The sequence below is a fragment of the Tachyglossus aculeatus genome, chromosome 21, assembly GCF_015852505.1.
Source record: "Tachyglossus aculeatus isolate mTacAcu1 chromosome 21, mTacAcu1.pri, whole genome shotgun sequence".
Classification (NCBI taxonomy): Eukaryota; Metazoa; Chordata; class Mammalia; order Monotremata; family Tachyglossidae; genus Tachyglossus; species Tachyglossus aculeatus.
This window is the reverse complement of record NC_052086.1, coordinates 68,084,088-68,104,622: the sequence shown is the minus strand read 5'-3', so window position 1 is coordinate 68,104,622 and position 20,535 is coordinate 68,084,088.

Here is a 20,535-nt window from a genome sequence, read left to right as displayed (position 1 = left end):
CAGGGACAAAACCAAAGTGTGCTCGGAAAAGATAAAAGATATGTTTTTTAATGGCATAAACGGAAATAGCCTCAGCTTTTAGTGACCAGGAGGGAGATTTGCAATTAATTTTTGTGGTAAACATTAGGGATTGGCTGAAAGCCATTCATTTGAAATTATGCAGGCAGGTTTGTTTGCTACAAGGCTTGGTCCCCCTGTGAGACTCCTGATTGGTTGGCTAGTTCACCTGATTGACAGCTGCTGATCAGGAATGCTAGATTTTCCATGCTAAAAAGACTCAGGACTGGAACACTTTCAAATGTTATCAGGAGTGGCTGACGCCTGAGCACCTAGTGGTGCAACCTCTGAACCAATGACCTTGGCCTGTACGGTACTTTCCTCACAAATCACTCTCTTCTTGACCAGCATTCTGCAGGCAAGAACAAAGTCCTGTCCTTAAGATGTGAACCCCTCAAGTGCCAGGAGCAAGTATCCATCAGGCATCTGTGAGCTCTCCTGTTTGAATCTCCAACTGAGGTTGCTGAACTCCCCACTTAAAGGGTCCCCAAGTGTCCAAGATACACTCTAAAATGTTCCCAGCCTGTCCTTGATAATACTAATAAGACCCTAGACCGAGCCCCCTTTTTCCTGTCCTCCTCTCCATTCCCCCCTACCTCCTTCCCCTCCCCACAGCACCTGTGTATATATATAGGTTCAGATTTATTACTCTATTTATTTTACTTGTACATATTTAGTATTTATTTTGTTAATGATGTGCATATAGCTTTAATTCTATTTGTTCTGATGATTTTGACACCTCTCTACATGTTTTGTTTTGTTATCTGTCTCCCCCTTCTAGACTGTGAGCCCGTTGTAGGGTAGGGACCGTCACTCTATGTTGCCAACTTGTACTTCCCAAGCGCTTAGTACAGTGCTCTGCATACAGTAAGCAATCAATAAATACGATTGAATGAATCAATGAATGAATATAGCTTTAATTCTATTTGTTTTGATGATTTTGACACCTGTCTACATGTTTTGTTTCGTTGTCTGTCTCCCCTTTCTAGACTGTGAGCCCGTTGTTGGGTAGGGACAGTTCTATATGTTGCCAACTTGTACTTCCCAAGCGCTTAGTACAGTGCTCTGCACACAGTAAGTGCTCAATAGATACGATTGAATGAATGAAAGAATAACAACAATAATAATAATGGTATTTGTTAAGCACTTACTATGTGTCAAGTAATGTTCTAAGTGCTGGGGTAGATACAAGCTAATCAGGTTGGACACAGTTCCTGTCCCAACTGGGACTCACAGTCTTAATCCCCATTTTACAGATGAGGGAACTGAGGCACAGAGAAGTGAAGTGACTTGCCCAAAGTCACTTAGCAGACAAGTGGCAGAGCTGGGATTAGAACCCAGGTACTTCTGACACCCAAGCCCGTGTTCTATCCATTTGGCCATGCTGCTTCCCTGGTAAACAGTGGTGCACAAGATGGAAGGTCAGGAGAACAGGACATTTCATTTCCTGGCTCTGTGACCTTGGACAAGTCACTTAATTCCACTGGTTCCTTGGGTGAGAATAATTTCTGTCCTCTCTCTTCTTCCCAGGATGTTTAAGAAAACAAAATAATAATAATAAAAAACCCCAACAACTCTGTAAAACACTTCAGATAAGAGTTGTATAAATGAAAGATAATAATAATGAGCCTCACTACATTCATATTTTTCAGATTAATCTGGCCTTCACACATTATAATAATATGAGCGTTAAGTACCTTATCATCTGTTATTGAGATAAAAATCTCCTGGTGGTATGACAGGTAACGAAAAATACCACTTTCTGAATGGACAACAGCAAAGAAGTCCTAAGGTGTTTAATTCTATGAGCTATTTTGGATGCAAGAAATTCTAGAGGCCATTGTTTAAGCCTGAATAAATGAAAACTTGGACACTGTTCAGAATGCTTGATTTGAGGTAGAATGATATACTGTGTTCTCCAAAACAGAATATCGCTTAGTGTTACTGTCAGTAGTCTAACATTTCTTTAAGACTTATCCTGCCCTTCCATTCTGTGGATCAGATGGAGGGTAGGGGGAAGGGTTTCTTAGTCTCTTCCCCCAATCCCACCTAAAAAAGTCTTTATATTCCAAGCTTCTGTCTCCTATGAGTTCCCAATTATAGACATTCAGTGTTGATTAGACATTGATAAGGAGCAGAACCCTGAAATAAAAGAGGTTGAAATTCTTTGTTTGACAGTTTGGTTGGGGGTTTTCATGTCCTTAACAGAAGCTTTGTGTTGATGCTACTTACATGAAGAGGTTGGGTTCTTATTTGCATATTGATTGTCACTTTGTTTTTATCTTTTGCATTATGGCATAGCAGCTTCCAAAATCAATGTTTTCCAATTTGGACAGCCTTGCTCCAGGGGAGCGGGTTGATTTCTCAATCTAGAATGCTGGAGAAGCCATCAACCTCTGGCCGAGAAGAGTGCTGTCAGCAAAACCCTGTCATGTCAGCCACCACCCTCATTGCCCCAGTGGAAACTTCTGGACTCTATTTGACCTGCTTTTGTCTCTTTTCTCTCTCTCTCTCTCTCTCTCTCTCTCTCTCTCTCTCTCTCTCTCTCTCTCTCTCTCTCTCTCTCTCTCTCTCTCTCTCTCTCTCTCTCTCTCTCCTCCCCCCCACCCCCACCCCCAATTGGGACTATTGAGCCAGAGTCTAGGACAGCTACTGGTGCCCAGACAGCTTGGGAGTCAGAGGTTGTGGGTTCTAATCCCGGTTCTGTCAATAATAATGATGGCATTTATTAAGCGCTTACTATGCGCAAAGCACTGTTCTAAGCGCTGGGGAGGTTACAAGGTGACCAGGTTGTCCCTCGGGAGGCTCACAGTCTTAATCCCCATTTTACAGATGAGGTAACTGAGGCCCAGAGAAGTTGAGTGACTTGTCAAAAGTCACACAGATGACAATTGGCAGAGCTGGGTTTTGAACCCATGACCTCTGACTCCAAAGCCCATGATCTTTCCACTGAACCACGCTACTTGCCTGCTGTACCTTGCTCACTATCTGAAGCTGACTTGACTGATGACTGGTGGGGACTTGACACGTAATTAATCAGTCAATCAGTAACATTTATCAATAACCTACAAACAATGCACTGTACTAAGCGATTGACAGGGTTAGAAGACTCTATCCTTGCCCCCAGGAGACTTACTGCCTAGCAGAGGTGACAGCCTTAAATAAAACTCACTTTCCCTGTGATCTAAGATGACTTTCTAACTATAATTCACCCTTAATCCCCCTGCCTCTGACTTTTTGCTCATGTTGTTTCCCCTGCCTGAAACTCCCTCCATGCTTAAATACACCAGGCCACAGCTCTCCCCATCTTCAAATCCTAATGTCTGCCTCCTCAAAGAAGTCTTCCATCATTTATTCATTTATTCATTCATTCATTCATTCAATCGTATTTATTGAGCACTTACTGTGTGCAGAGCACTGTATTAAGTACTTCAACCCATCAGCTGCCTTAGCAAGTTTGTATGTCTACATGCATACCCATATGTATATGTGTACATTCAATTCTACACTGTTACTCAGTTACTTCATCCTGACATATTCATACAACTATCTGTTCTTTTTTCCCTCCTGTTCCCTTTATTGGTAAATAATTTGAATCTGTCTTTCTCTTTGCCATTACATTGTAGACCCCCAGCAGCAGGGATTGTGTGTCTTTTGTTTCTGGTGTCCTCAACCAGAGCTTAGTACAGCATTCTGCACTCAGAAAGAGCCAATAAATGCCATTGATCGATTGGATGAATCAAGAGGTTGCTTCTTAAGCAAACTATTTCCTGCCACAATTTCTATCCCATTCCTCTTGTTCCATCCCCTGTGGAAGAGGTGAACAGCAGGTCAGCTCAAAAAACCTTTTATTTTCTTGAAGACAGTAATTAAGTCACCTCTTAGCCTGGTCTTCTCCAGGCTAAACAACCCTAATTCCATTAACCTCTCCTCACTGGACTACCCTTAAAACAACATCAACAGAAGACAAATCTGAAAGTAACTCCTCTTAGGTCTCTTCTGGAAAGCATGACCAGTCTGGGGAGAGCAATGAGGTAGATGTGACCGACTGCAAGCCATTTGCAATGGGACACATTTATGCCCAACCCGGAGGGTGCTCATGGGAGATCAAGTGACCAGCTATTGCTCAGTCCATGGCTGATTTGGAAACCTTGAGCTAAATGTGGTTTATCTCGAAGTAGGCTCATCCCCAGGCCCGTTGAGGTGGAAGGGCCCTTCCGAAACATGTTGAAGGCCTATGCATGTTTCATGTTGACTGCAAGCCCCATGTGGGACAAGAACTGTGTCCAATAGCTTTTTCTCTACCCCCAAGTTTATAGCAGTGCCTGACACATTGGAAGTACTTAATGAGCACAATAATTACAAAAAAAATTACAATTATAACCTACTGTGTCTCATTCTCGCCTCTCCCACTACCAGCCACTGGCTTCCCTCACCTTATGATTACCTCCCCATTCAAAACATGTTCTAGGCCTATAAACTCCTTGTGAGCAGGGATTGTGTCTACCAACTCTCTGTATTGTACTCTCCAAAGCTCTTAGTACCGTGCTCTGCACACCATAAGTGATAACTAAACACCACCGACTGATCTGTGATAAATTGCCAGAGAACTGCAGTGAACAGGGAGCCTGCAGAATTGGATGTCTCACTAAAGGAAGACAGGAGATGGTTTTAGTTGCAGAGTAGGTGAAACCCTGTTTAGCAGAATTGGAACTGTACTCAAAAATGCTAAATTGGAAAAGGAACAAGGACATAATGGCTTTAACACATTCTATTTAAATCAATTATGTTTTTTTTTTAAGCACTAGATACCAAGCACTATAATAAGCTCTGGGGGTAGATACAAGGTAATCAGATTGGACACAGTCCTTGTGCCACACCGGGCTCACAATCTAAATAGGAGGGAGAAAAGAATATTGAAAGACAAGTAGAAGTTGAAGATGACTCTAAAGTTTGGGTCTTCTGGGATTTTGAGGCATCTTGGACAGGGAGGATGATGGTGTAGAGGACAGAAATGGAAAAGTTGGGAGGAAGAGTGGGTTTAGGAGGGAAGGTTAGTAAGGTTCAGTTTTGGACATGTTAGGTTTGAGGTGCCAGCAGGGTATTTAAGTGTAGTTATCATGGAGGCAAGATGAAATGCGGGCTGAAGACCAGTTAAAAGTTCATAGCTTGAGAGATCAATTTGGGAGTCATCCACAAAGAGGTGGTAGCTGAAGTCATATGATGGTATAGTAGCACTTAGAGAAGCAGCTTGATTTAGTGGAAAGAGCCTGGGCTTGGGAGTCAGAGGTTGTGGGTTCTAATCCTGGCTCCACCACTTGTCAGCTGTGTGATTTTGGGCAAGTCACGTAACTTCTCTGTGCCTCAGTTACCTCATCTGTAAAATGGGATTAAGATTGGGAACCCCACGTGGGACCACCTGACAACCTTCTATCTATCCCAGTGCTTAGAACAGTGTTCGACACATAGTAAGCACTTAACAAATACCATCATTGTTGTTGTTGTTGTATAAGCTGCCTGAAAAAAGTGGGTTTAGTGGGAGATATCATGGGGTGAAGTTTTCTGACCAAGGAAAGACCCATCTAAGGTATTCTTTGGGCTGGACAGGTCTAGCAGAAATCCTGAAAATAGCTGTTTGATATGGATGTCCAAATCTGCAATGACACATGTCCATTGTGGGACCTTGGACAAGACATTTAACTTCTTTGTACCTCAGTTCCCTGATCTGTAAAACTGGGGTTAAGACTGCGAGTTCCATGAGAAATAGGGACTGTGTCCAGCGCTTAGAACAGTGCTTTGCACATAGTAAGTGCTTAACAAATACCATCATTATTATTACCTTGTATCTATCCCAGTGCTTAGCACATAATAATCACTTAGCAAATACCACAATTATTATTAGTAGTACAGAAAAAAACCTCCTGCCAGATCATGTCACTCCAGTTTAGCATTCACCCTAAGATGCAGCCACTTAGGTCATGAATGAACCCTGCTTGTAAAATAACCCAGAAACCAAAAAAAAAAAAAATAAAAACAAAATGGGGGCACATATTTTTCAATGTTCTACTCCTCTACCCTTATATTTGCTCTTTGCATTCTTTGCCCAGTTTAGAAAGTGGGAGAGCACTACATTCTTTGCCCAGTTTTGAGAGCGTAAGAGCTCTGCAGAAACCACTAGTATTATCATCAATTCCTCTGTGCAAGTATCCAATCCTGAAACCCAGGATCTGAGGCCAATCTGTCTTTCCTGACAGGAGATTCTATAATCATCAGTACAGTGCTCTGAAGTCATTCAACACTCAATAGCATAGATTGATTAATTTATTGTGTGAATATATGTTACATACGTATATGTTTTCTATATATATCATCTATATATTTATTTTTATATATATATATATATATCATGCTTATGTAGTATTGATATTTGGAGTCTAGGGTATTCTTAGGAAAGTTTCTAGTTAAAATTTTCCTAGTTTTGTGTCTTGATTCTTTCTTTCTCTCTCTCTCTCTCTCTCTCTCTCCCTCATCATGGACTCCACTTGTTCACATCAGCTTATTGTTGGGGACTGGAGCATCATGATCCAGAACAGCACCTCTTTCCAGCACAGAAAACAAGGCCCCACTTCCTCTACAGTGCACTGTCCCAGTCTGTCCCCATTAGCTGTTAGTGGGTAACTCAGTGGGCAATGGGCAAGAAGCCAAACCCTGGTTGCCCAAGGCCAGAGCACAGTGGCTGCCATTCCTGGCTGCTGAAATGATGCCGATTCACCTGGTCCTTCTCTTTCATTTAGATCTTTTCCAGCCCTTCTGACTGCAGGGAAAGATGCTCTGAAGTGTGATGGGACAGGTCCAGCCACAGGCAGGGTGAGGAGCCTGACCTGGACAGAGTCAACAACTGACAATAATAAATAATATTAATAGTATTTGTTAGTGCTTACTATGTGTCAAGCACTGTTCTAAGCACTGAGGTAGAATCAGGCTACCAAGATTGCACATAGTCCCTTTCCCACATAGATTCACATTCTTAATCCTTCATCAGATGGGGTAATAGAGGCACAGAGAAGTAAAGTGACTTGCCCAAGGTCACACAGCAGATAAGGGGAGTGGAGATTAGAACCCGGTCCTTGACCTGAGCCTTTTCTTGGTCTGCACAACATGTGCAGCAGCCTCCCAGGCCACATTCTGGCCATTCTTTTAAATTCATTCATTCATTCAATCATATTTATTGAGCACTTACTGTGTGCAGAGCACTGTATTAAGCGCTTGGGAAGTACAAGTTGGCAACATATAGAGATGGTACCTACCCAACAGTGGGCTCACAGTCTAGAAGGGGGAGACAGACAACAAAACAAAACATGTGAACAGGTGCCAAGTCACCAGAATAAATAAAAATAAAGCTAGATACACATCATTAACAAAATAAGTAGAATAGCAAATATGTACAGTCAAATAAATAGAGTAATAAATCTGTACAAACATATATCCAGGTGCTGTGGGGAGGAGAAGGTGGTAGGGAGAGGGAGATGGGGAGGAGGAGAGGAAAAAGGGGGCTTAGTCTGGGAAGGCCTCCGGGAGGAGGTGAGCTCTCAGTAGGGCATTGAAGGGAGGAAGAGAGCTAGCTTGGTGGATGGGCGGAGGGAGGGCATTCCAGGACAGGGGGAGGATGTGGGCCAGGGGTCGACGGCGGGACAGGTGAGAATGAAATGCACCCAAAGTCCATCTCTCTACCCCCATCAAGTCCTCCCTGCCCTGCACTACCCTTAACCCACAGCCATATCATTTTTCTGCAACCAGCCAACCCCCTCAGTGAGTGTTGTGATTCAAAAGCTGTTCTTGTCAGGCATAATTATTCAATCAGGTTTCAGCCGGAGGTAGCACTTCAGTCAGCCCTAGCAGAATAGATTCCATTTCAACAGTGTGGATTGTGGTAGGCCTCTCTCCTCTGCCCATCCAGCTTCCCGGCCCTGTGTCACTTCATCTTCTAATCACTCAGGTGCTCCACCACACTTCCACCCACCAGATCACTTTTGTGCACATCCTTACATGCTGTTGCTTCCCCTGACTGTAATTAAGTTTGCTGTCTGTCTCCCCCACATTTTTTTAATGGCATTTATTAAGCACTTACTATGTGCAAAGCACTGTTCTAAGTTCTGGGGAGGATACAAGGTGATCAGGTTGTCCTACATAGGGCTCACAGTCTTAATCCCCTTTTACAGATGAGGGAACTGAGGCCCAGAGAAGTTAAGTGACTTTCCCAAAGTCACACAGCTGACGAATGGCAGAGCCGGGATTTGAACCCACGACCTCTGACTCCAAAGCCGGTGCTCTTTCCACTGAGCCACGCTGCTTCTCTTAAGCTTCTTGAGGGCAGGGAACCAGCATGGACTATGGGAAAGAGCAAAGGCCTGGGATTTGGAGGACCTGGGGTCTAACTGTGGCTTTGTCATTTACCTGCTGTGTGACCTTGAGCATGTCACTTAACTTCTCTGTGCCTCGGTTCCTTCATGGGCAAAATGGGGATTCAATACCTAACCTCCCTCCTTCTTAGTCTGGGAGCCCCATGTGTGACCTGATTACCTTGTATCTACCCACAGTGCTTAGTACAGAGTAAGGGTTTAACAAATACCACGATTGCTATTGCTTTTACTCTACTGTACTCTTCCAAGTGCCTAGTGCAGGGCTCTAAACATATATCAATGGTAATAAATGCCATTGATTGACTGATTGATTGAAGTTGGGCTAATCCAGGTGTTTTTTGGAAATGCAGCTGCCTAAGCAAAGAACTCCCAGGGCCTGGAAGCTAATGAGTGGCCTAGACTCAGCCCAGCGGCTGGGGAGGCTGGAGGATTCCAGATATTTTCTGGGGTTGGCAGCAGCTTCCTCAGAGAGTAGAGCAGCATTGCAGTCCATTTTTTGATTTGCATGCAGCTTCCCTCAAAGAACTGCTGACCCAGGAAATGAGGTGTTTTCTTTCTCCTGCAGAAAGTAGACCATTTAACCCAGATGACTGTTGCATAGGGAGCCGGCCAGGCTGGGGCCCGTCTGCCTGCCTAAGACCCCTTAATGAAAACGGCTTAAATGGAGAGCAGCCTTGCTGTGCTCAATGCCATCCAGTGGCTTCAAGATCATTTGTTCTTTGAAGATGTTGGCTTTTTCCTCCAGCTGTTTCTCCCTGGGGAGTGCTGCAGCTGGGCCTGAGGTTCTGTTTTAATTAAAAGTGGGAGGAGGACCCCCAAGTGATTTTACTGTTCATCCGAGTCGGGTGGAGGTAAGTGAGGGATGGCGGGCCAGGCAGGCGTGGGGTGGGAGGAGAGCCCGGAATGCGGGTAGTCTTTGGAACCACAATATGATAAAGAGGTTTTGTATTATTCAGGCTCCCATGTGGCCCGAATGGAAAGCCAGGGTCATTCCTGTGAAACATTTGATTAATAATAATGATTGTGGTATCTGCTGTGTCCCAAGCATTGTACTAAGCACTGGGATAGCAAAAGGATAATCCAATTGGATTTTAAATTAGCTTTCCATCTTAGTTTGTACTTATGTAGATGAGAGCCCCAAGCTGCATTTATCCTTCCCAAAATCATCTTATTCCCCTCTCTCTCCCTCCTCATCCCCACTCTTATCTCTCTCTCCCACTTGTTTACCTTCTCTCTGCCTTCTCTCTTTCCTGGCTTCTTGAAGGCACAGACAGAGGTTCAGGGGAAAGGTAAGCAAAGACTACCCACCTTGTTTTGCTCTTCCCTTCTCTTAAGGCCTTCCTTGTCTTGTGGCACTTGTTTTGGTGGAGAGAGCAGAAGAAGGGAGTGAATGAACTGTCAAAACATCATCCAAAGTCTTTAACACAGTTATTCGGGCACTACTGGATGCCAATGGCTGGTCTCTGGGGACTCATCAATGAGAAGACATGCAAATGATTGTGAATCACTCGGCAGACTCAGTGCTGCACTATGGGTTTTCCCTGACAACACAGAACTTACTTCTGCTCCCTAGGCAGCACACCTTCCAACTCTGCCCCTTCCAGACTGTGAGCCCCTTGTTGGGTAGGGACCGTCTCTATATGTTGCTGACTTGTACTTCCCAAGCGCTTAGTACAGTGCTCTGCACACAGTAAGCGCTCAATAAATACAGTTGAATGAATTAATGGATGCCCGGGGAGATGAGGAGATAGAAAACAGAAGCAAAGAGGCCAGTAGAGCCTTTACAGACTACAAGACAGAGTGTGGTGACGACAGGCATCCAGATGAACGGGAAATGGTGTGGCCTAGAGAAAAGAGTTTAGTCCCCAAGGGGAGGATGGCAGGGCATTATTATTACCAGTATGTAATAATATTTGGTATCTGGTTTGGTAAAAGATTTGGTAATCTTTTAGACTGTGAGCCCACTGTTGGGTAGGGACTGTCTATATATATATTTTTTTTATGGCATTTGTTAAGCACTTAATATGTGCAGAGCACTGTTCTAAGCGCTGGTGGGGATAAAAGGTGATCAAGTTGTCCCACGAGGGGCTCACAGTCTTAATCCCCATTTTACAGATGAGGTAACTGAGGCTCAGAGAAGTGAAGTGACTTGCCCAAGGTCACACAGCAGACATGTGGCAGAGTCGGAATTCGAACCCATGACCTCTGACTCCAAAGCCCGTGCTCTTTCCACTGAGCCATGCTGCTTCTCTATATGTTGCCAACTTGTACTCCCCAAGCACTTAGTACAGTGCTCTGCACATAGCAAGCGCTCAATAAATACGATTGATTGATTGATTTGGTAAGTACTCACTAGCTGCCAGGCACTGTTCTACGTGCTGGGGTAGATAAAAGTAAATCAGGTTGGACACAATCTCTGTCCAACTAGGGGCTCATAGTCTCAATCCTCATTTTACAGGTGAGGTAACTGAGGCACAGAGAAGTTAAGTGGCTTCTCCAAGGTCACACAGCAGACAAGGGGCAGAGCCAGGATTAGAACCTTTGACTCCCAGGCCTGTGTTCTGTGGCTTCTCATGTAGGCAGCTACCCTGCAGGAAAGATCCACTCCACTGTTTGCCTGGCCCAAAGAGTTATCAGCGGATATCAGCTGCAAAGTTTGTGGCTGGGCTGGCTAAGCAAACTGTTTGCTTTGGGTGGTCTGCCGGGGACAGAGAGCAGAGGGAGTACAGGTACTGAACATAATACCTGGGCAGATCACTGCTTGGAGCCCAGAAGGGGCACAGTAAAGGCTATTGAGGTAGATACCGATCTTTCTTCTGATGCAAGTTAGGGACAAAGCTCATTTTTAGTCCTGCCACCTTCAAGTTCCCACAGTTAGCTGTCCTTTTCTTTCTCCTTGGCCAGGAGCCTAATTGCTGAGACTCTCAGCAGGGGTGGTATGTGACTGCCTGCTGCATATCTTCACTGCTTCTTGTCCTTATTTAGTCCCGCCTCTGGGTCTGGCCCACTCTCCTCATCTTCCTGCATCCTCAGGACACAACATTCTCAGTTAACCTCCGGTTACCTTGGGGAAACCCTGAATGTCTCTGGTCTTGGGCTGTCTCTTTCTTCAATCAGCTACTTCTCCTCAGCATCCCTATTAGCTGGGGTCTCCTCCATCAACATTCTCCGTGAATCACTCACAAGAACCCCCGGTCAAAGGAACCCCATTAGATCATTCTGTTCCAGCCTTCTTCTCCAGGCCCAAATGATACATTTCTCCCCTTTAACATGACACTTCCTTTTCTGACTGTGGAATGAAAGCAACTCCTAGGCAGAGACGGTATCTTCTACCTCAACAACTCCCTACCATCAATCAATGGCCTAGTGGGGAAAGCATGGGCCCAGGAGCCAGAGGACCTCTGTTCTAATCCCACCTCCACCAGTTGCCTGCTGTGAGACCTTGGACAAGTCACTTCACTTCTCCATGCCTCAGTTTCCTCAGCTGCAAAATGGGGATTCATTACCTGTTCTCCATCTTATTTAGACCGTGAGTCCCATGAGGGGCAGGGGCTGTGTCTGACCTGATTTATTAGTTGCTACCCCAGCACTTAGAACAGACTTGACATAGTAAGCACTTAAATAAATTTTAAAACCCATCAAAAAACAATCAGTTGTATTAAGCCATTACTATGTGCAGAGCACTGCACTAGGTGCTTGGGAGAGTACAGTAAAACAGAGTTGGCAGAAACATTCCCTGTCCACAAAGAGCTTACAGTCTAGAGGACTTCTTCAGTTAATCGGTGGTATTTATTGAACTCTTGCTGTCCTTTCTGTACTGTACTAAGCACTTGGGAAAGTACAATATAATCGATTGTATTTATCAAGTGCTTACTATATGCACAGCACTGTACTAAGCACAAAGTTGGTAGGCACCTTCCCTGCCCACAAGGGGTTTACCATGACTTTTACAGTGCACAACCAACAGTAGACATTCAATACACACCATGGACTGACTACCAACATCCCACAGTCCCCCATGGTCCTAGCTGTTCACCACCTTGCATTTTTTAAGGCTGATCCCGCTGCGTAACTTGGACTCCTTTCCTTATATGTGCCCATGTAGATACCAGGTACTTCAGGAAGTCAGTTCCAATCTATCCCCTCTCACTTAAACATCTTGCACACCTGCTAGTGTCTTGGGCTTACAGGAATATAATTACTTCACTATTGTGATCAAAGCCGTAGTCAATGACTGAAATCTCATCCACATATTTATTGACTTTTTGCTCTGCTGGTAATGAACTCGGGAGCTCCCTTGGGGGTAGGTAAATTTCCTGACTCTGGGATCTGGGAGAGACTCATGTGTTTCATTTTTACATCTGTCTGCCACTATTGACACCCATTGTTATGGTGATGTATTAGAATTCGATAAAATGTTTCTTTCCATAGAAAGAAACAGAGAAAACCCTGGCCCTTAAACATCAATAAAGGGGGAAGCCATTCAAATGAATCACTTTATTAACTAGCAGGGACTGACTGTGAATATGAAGTTAATCTTCATGTTATTAATTTTAGCATAGCCTAGGTGTTTAACCTTGATTTTTTCAGGTTACAGTGAAACAATAAACCTCGAATAAAAAATGAAGCTTTCTGCAAAGCAGAAGGCATGAGGCCTCTCGGTGCAAGAGCTGAAAGAAAAAAAAGATTGTGTTTGGAAGCAGCTTTCTCCCGTAACATATGTTGATTATTTCAGTATTGTGAGCAAAGTCACAGTAAAATCAGAAAAAAAATGAAATAACAAGCTGTAAATATCGTACCACCTCCCCAATCAGCAGCTTCAGAATTACGTTTCGATCCATGCATGGGGGAGGGGATTGGTTGCAATTGCTTTTCAGGAAAGCGGAGGTTGTAAATCTTGTCCCCCAAATTAAGGTAGGCCCTGGGTAGCATATCTGACATGAACATTGACTGCGGTCCTGCTGATCGCTACTGACCAGCAAGAGCTGGAAACAAAACCTTCTCCATGAAGGGTATAGGCGCCGACTTTGAACTAAAATTCTAGTGACCAGATTTTCTCAGGTCAGATCAGACCAGGTTGGGGCTTCAAAGGAGTAAGGCTAATGTAAGAAAGGAGGAGAATGAGTCAGAAAAAGAAAACAAGAAAGACAGAGGCCAAGAGACACAGAGAAAGAGACCCAAAGAGAGACAGAAGTGGTGGTGGCAAGCACCCAAAGAAGTCCCCCCACCATATAATCAATCGGTGGTATTTACTGAGCATTTATGAGGAGGAGAGCGCCAAAGTGCTAGAGGGAATACAACAGAGTTGGAAGACGTGATCCCTGTCCTCAAGGAGCTAGCAGGGGAGACTTCCAGGTACTCCCCAAATCCCACAGACTCATACCCTCCGCAGATATACTCATGTATTTTGTCACTCTTGTGAAAGCAGACCTACGCTTAGAGTAGAGCCCTGCCCCAGCCTAGGACAGCCTGTGAGGTCTCTCAGAACCCATTGCTGCTGGGGCCTGGCTCAGCCTAGCCAGCCTGGGTTTTAGGTAGGGTCACTAGAGTGGAAGTTCTGGGTGTTGTACTGAAGGTAGCCAGAAATTGATTTCCTGGCAGTGTACGAGGTCACCATACCGATGCCTGATTCATTAATTCGATCGTAATTACTGAGCGCTTACTGTGTGTAGAACACTGGACTAAGCACTTGGGAGAGTACAACATAATAAGCAGGTGCACTCCCTGCCCACAGCAAGTCACAGTCTAGAGGGGGAGTCAGACATTAAGATAAATATATATACATATATATATATTTATCTTTGTATACGTATATTACAGATATGTACATAAGTGCTCATCCCAGGGGGCATTCCACTGAGTGACTTGGAATGTCCTTCTAAAGGGAGTTTCTGGCTACTGCTAGTTGGGCATTAAAAAACTTTCTGATTCACCACAGAGTTTCAGCCAAGACCTGGGGGTGGGGGGCAGTTAGGAATGAGCTAGGGTGGGCCATGGTGGGTCCTGAATTTCAGGGTTTTTTCTTTTCTTTCTTTTTCTTTTCTTTTTTTAATTGAGAACTTACTGTGTACAGAGCACTGTAGTAAGTGCTTGGAAAGTACAATTTGGCAACAGATAGAGACAATCCCTACCTGACAATGGGCTCACAGTCTAGAACGGGGAGACAGACAATAAAACAAAACAAGTAGACTGGCACCAACCTTCCAGTTTGGCCGAACTCCAGGCAGCTAATGCCTACCAGGGAGTTTATCCTCTTGGAAGGAAACTGCCAAGGAAGAGGGCACCTCCTTCGGTCAGAGGCTGCTGCCGCTCCCCCAACCTAGGACCTGCAAGGGTGAATGGGCACTTTCATTCAATTCAATCATATTTACTGAGTGCTGACTGTGTGCAGAGCACTGTACTAAGTGCTTGGGAAAGTACAATACAAGAATAAACAGTGATATTCCTTGCTCACACGGAGCTCACGGTCTAGAGGCACTTGGACACCTCAGGCTCCCATTCCCAACTTTACTAATTGCTTCTGCTAATGAGAGTGGAGCTGCAGGATATGACCCTTCCCTGGGCCCGGCAGAAATAGTCAGTCACTCAGTAAATAGTATTTATTGGGTTCTTACTGTGTGCAGAGCACTGTACTAAACGCTTGGGGAGTACAATACAACAATAACCAGACACATTCCCTGCTCACAACAAGCTTACAGTCTAGAGGGGGAGACAGACATTAATAGAAATAAATAAATTGTAGATATGTACATAATTGCTGTGGGGCTGGGAGTGGGGGATGAATAAAGGGAGCAGGTCAGGGAGAGCCAGAAGGGAGTTGAAGAAAAGGAGAAAGAGATCATAGTCAGGGAAGGCCACTTGGAGGAGATGTGCCTTCAATAAAACTTTGAAGGTGGGGAGAGTAATTGCCTGTCGGATATGAGGAGGGAGGGCGTTCCAGGACAGATGCAGGACGTGAGCAAGAAGTCTGCGGCGAAATAGAAGAGACGCAGTGAGATAGAAAACCATGGTCAAACTGCAGAGAACTGGCTGCTGTTCTCAGCTTCAGCTCTGTCTTTCTGCTGCTGATCCACGCTGCTGCAGTTCACCCCAATTCTCCTTCTTGATGCTACAATGTCCACAATCACCATGGATCACAAAGGGGGGCATTTACCTGCCCTGACAGTCCTCTGGGGAGATCGGGTGATATCGTGTATGATAGTTCCGTGGAGGTCAGGACATCTGGTCATAATAATAATAATTATAATTCTGATATTTGTTAAGCGCTTTCTATGTGTCAAGCCCTGTTCTAAGCACTGAGATAGATATAAGATAATCAGGTCCCACATAGGGCTCACATTGTAAGTAGGCGGTAGAAAAGATATTGAACCCCCATTTTACAGGTGAGGGAACTGAGGCAATAAGAAGTGAAATGACTTCTCCAAGGTCATACAGCAGGCATGTGGCAGAGGTCAAATTAGAACCCAAGTCCTCCAACTCCCAGTCCCAAGCTCTTTCTACTAGGCTATGCTACTTCTCTCATGTTAGGATTTACCAACTTCAAAAAGGAAAACTTGCATTTGGAGATGGTCCCACTCCAGGATTTACATGAAAAGCAGTTCCCAGGCACATCTTTCTTAACCCATCAGAAACCAAGAAAGAAATGGAGGAGAAGGAATCGGAGAGAGATGCCCCATGGAGAGATAGAGAGTTCTGGGATATATTTATTTGAACTAGGTACACCTAAAGGGAGGGCTAAGTTGAGGCTGCTCTTCCTATGCAGCTCTATTCTGATGTTTTATTAATAGCTACTGCTGGTTGTTTTAACTATTTTAATTAGGGTTGTATTTTACTGTACTTGTGCCCTGGAGCTGTTCAAGAGAAAAGCACAATTGGAAAAACCTCAGGACCAAATGAAATAAATAAATTTAAAATCACTGTTCAGGAAGCCTGGGCATGGCTCCTAGGGGCAGTGGTGGAGCCTCGTGAAAGGGCAAAGGAATGCAAGAGACTCATCAGGGTAGGGTGAAATTGGAGTTAGAAGACAGGTAAGAAGCCCCACAATCTTTCCACAGCAATTCCATAACTACTCCAACCCTCTGGGGTCCAAAAACCAAGTCAAACTGTTGCTCTTCTGACAACTCAATAATGATATTAATAACTGCGGTATTCATTAAGCACCTGCTGTGTGCCAAGCCCTATACTAAGTGCTGGGGCAGAAACAATACCTGTCTTATGCAGGGCTCACTTGATATTTTTATGGTATTTGTTGAGCACTTACTATGTCCCAAACGCTGTGCTAAGTACAGGGGTAGATACAAGATAATCAGGTTGAACACTGTCCTTGGCCCATATGTAGCTCACAGTCTAAAGAGTTGGAGGAATAGATGACTTTGTTTTAGAATCCACTGCCTGATTTTCTTTAGACCTATGCCTGTATTCATTCATTCATTCATTCATTCATTCATTTAATCATATTTATTGAACACCGACTCTGTGCGGAGCACTGTACTAAGCACTTGGGAGAGTACAAAATAACAATAAACAGACACAATCCCTGCCCACAACGAGTTTATGGTCTAGAGGAAAGCAGCATAGCCTAGTTTATGGAGCATGGGCCCAGGAGTCAGAAAGACCTGGGTTCTAATCTTAGTTCTATCACCTGTCTGCTGTGTGACCTTGAGCAAGCCACTTAACTTCCCTGCGCCTCAGTTACCTCATCTGTAAAATGGGGATTAAGACTGTAAGCCCCAAGTGGGACAGGGACTGTCCGACCTGATTAGCTTGCATCTACCCCAGCCCCTTGAACAATGCTTGACACATAGTAAGCACCTAACAAATACCATTATCATCATTATCATTATTACTATTATTAGAGGATGAGCTTACAGTCCAGAGGATGAAATGCTCATCTGGCATGGACACATGGACCAAGGCTCAGTCCATTGGCTGATGCCAACTCATGTGGCTATAGGGACCTGTAAGTACCCTCAGTGGTTACTTGGAGACTTGATGTGGTCCCAGGGAGAGGGACGGAGGCAAAACTTAATAAAATTGGAGCCCTTGTCTTGCCTATATCCTTAGCCACCAAATGTGAATAAGTACTTAACCTAGGAGGAATAAAGAAAGGTAAGCATACTTCAGAAGGTACAGAAGCTGTGGTAAATCCAAGATCCTTGGAAAAGAAATAATAATAATTCATCAATATAGTGCTGGTTAAACACTTACTATGTGCCAGGCACTGTACTAAGGTCTGAGGTAGATACAAGATAATCAGGTTGGACACAGTCCCTGTCCCACATGAGGCTCATAATCTAAAAAATGGCCCAAATGGCCCAAAAGACTCAGATTTTTTTTGAATGGTATTTGTTAAGCATTTATTTTGTGCCAGGCACTATACTAAGGGCTGGGGTAGATACAAGCTAATCAGGTTGTACACAATCCACGTACCAACTGAGGATCACACTCTTAACCCCCATTTTACGGTTGAAGTAACTGAGACAAAGAGAAGTTAAATGACTTGCCCAAGGTCACATAGCAGACAAGCGGCAGAGCCTAGATTAGAACCCAGGTCCTTCCAACTCCCAGGCCTGTGTTCTATCCACTAAACCACATTGCTTCTCAAGTTGTGAGCCCATTGTTGGCTAGGGATTGTCTCTATCTGTTGCCGAACTGTACTTTCCAAGCACTTAGTACAGTGCTGTGCACACAGTAAGCATGCAATAAAGACTATTGAATGAATGAATGAAAGTTTTATGGGTAAATCCATCTAGACTGTAATGGGCAGGGAATGTGTCTATCAATTCAGTTATATTGTATTCTCCCAAGCACTTAGTACAGTGCTCTGTGCTTAATAAGTGCTCAATAAATAGATTGATTCATTCATTAGAAGTAATTCATTGAGAAGTAGTGTGGCGGCTTAGTGGAAAGAGCATGGGCTTGGGGGTCAGAGGTCATGGGTTCTAATCCCGGCTCTGCCACTTGTCTGCTGTGTGACTTTAGGCAAATCACTTAGCTTCTCTGTGCTTCAGTTACCTCATCTGTAAAATGAGGATTAAGACTGTGAACCCCACATGGGACAACCTGATTACCTTGTTATCTACCCCAGTGCTTAGAACAGTGCATGGCACATAGTGCTTAACAAATATTATTATTATTATTATTTTTTTTCATTCATCTGTCAGCTAAGTGGACTCTGGAGGTTTACAAGAATGTCTCTTTGGGTGGAGAATAGGGTATCTCTAGCTTGTAATATTTACCACCACAATGTGGCCTAGTGGAAAGACCATAGGCCAGGGAATCAGGAGATTGAGATTTAGTCCCATCTCTGCCACTTGTCTGCAGAATGACCTCGTGCAAGTCACTTCATTTTTCTGTGCCTCAGTTTCCTCATCTGTAAAGTGGGGGATTAAATACTTATTCTTCCTTCCCCTTACACTGTGAGCTCCATGTGGGACAGGAACTGTATCTAAATTGAGAAGGAATGTGGCCTAGTGAATAGAACCCAGGGCTGGGAGTTAGAGGACCTGGGTTCTAATCCTGGGCTTTGCCACTTTTCTGCTGTGCGACCTTGGGCAAATCACTTCTGTCCAGGAGACCGGAGGTGACCTCTTTAGATAGGTGTGACTCCATGTGAGTTTGCCACTAAGATTTTTTTATCCTTTAAAACTCAACTCAAGGCCACCTTCCTCAAGACGTTTTTTGGGATTAATGCCAGTTCTCCTTTAAACCAGCATGATCTGAGACTTCCCCCTTCCTATTCCCAACTCATTGTTGTAAGTGTTAATCGAATCACAGATATGCAGATTCATGCCTTTTCTTGTTTTTCCCTTTAGTGTGAAAGCCCCCTTTTTTACTAGGTTGTGTTTCTATTCTGCTCTCCTAGTGGTAAGTACAGAGTCACACAGACATGCGGCACTCTATAAAAATTCAATAAAGCACCCACTGGGTTTGATGATATGACACCGATAATGACCAAGATCATCAGAATCAGAATACTGATGATGGCCCTTGACTTGAGCTTAAAAGTGCTTTTGTTTTCTCTCTTCGCAGGATGATTGTGTCTTTTGGGCTAACAAGCTATTGTCTTTGATCATCCAACAATGAGGCATCTCTCTGGCTTTCTGAGGGGGTCAGGTTAGGCAACCTTTCTGGAATACAAGAAGAAAGTTACTCCTTTAAAAACCTGAACACATGCCAGAGTGATCACCTTTTATAAAACAATAGATTTTATCCTTCACCGTAATTGCCCTCTTAAACCGCCATGCATAAAGATACTCAGATTCTAGATAAAGCCTTTTGCTGCATAAGGGACAAAGGAAAGGTAGTTAGTTGCCTATGCCTAGAAGTGGGTCGTCAAATTAATTTCAGCCATTTTCAATTACAGAATCTCCCGGTTTAAAAACGAGTTCTTTATGAGAAGCCATAATTCTTGTGCTCGCGATGAGCAAAGGAACATAACCATCATTACTTCTGAGGGGCCTGCTGAGGAAGTCATGTCTGAGCATCCTCCAGAGGAAAATGGACTAGCCAGGCCACCTGCAACACAGGGGGAAAGTGGATGGGGGGTGAGGGCCGGATTGCCTTCTGGCCTGCAGAAGTGGCCACAAGAGTCATGACCTTGGGCTATTTCCTGCTAGGGTGAGCAAAGCTCGGCACCTATTACCCAACAGGGCAGCTTGACTCCCATCAAACAATGGAAGCAGGAAACAGTGTGGCCTAGCGGAAAGAGCACGGGCCTGGGGGTCTAATTCTGGCTCCACCACTTACCTGGTCGTGGGTTCAAATGCAGGCTCTGCCAATTGTCAGCTGTGTGACTTTGGGCAACTCACTTAACTTCTCTGTGTCTGTTACCTCATCTGTAAAATGGAGATTAAGACTGTGAGCCCCATGTGGGACAACCTGATCACCTTGTATCCTCCCTAGTGCTTAGAACAGTGCTTTGCACATAGTAAGTGCTTAACAAATGCCATTATTATTATTATTATTACCTGTTGTGTGTGACCTTGGGTAAGTCGCTTCACTTCTCTGTGCCTTAGTTACTTCCTCTGTAAAAACAGGATTAAACTTCTTCCCTCCA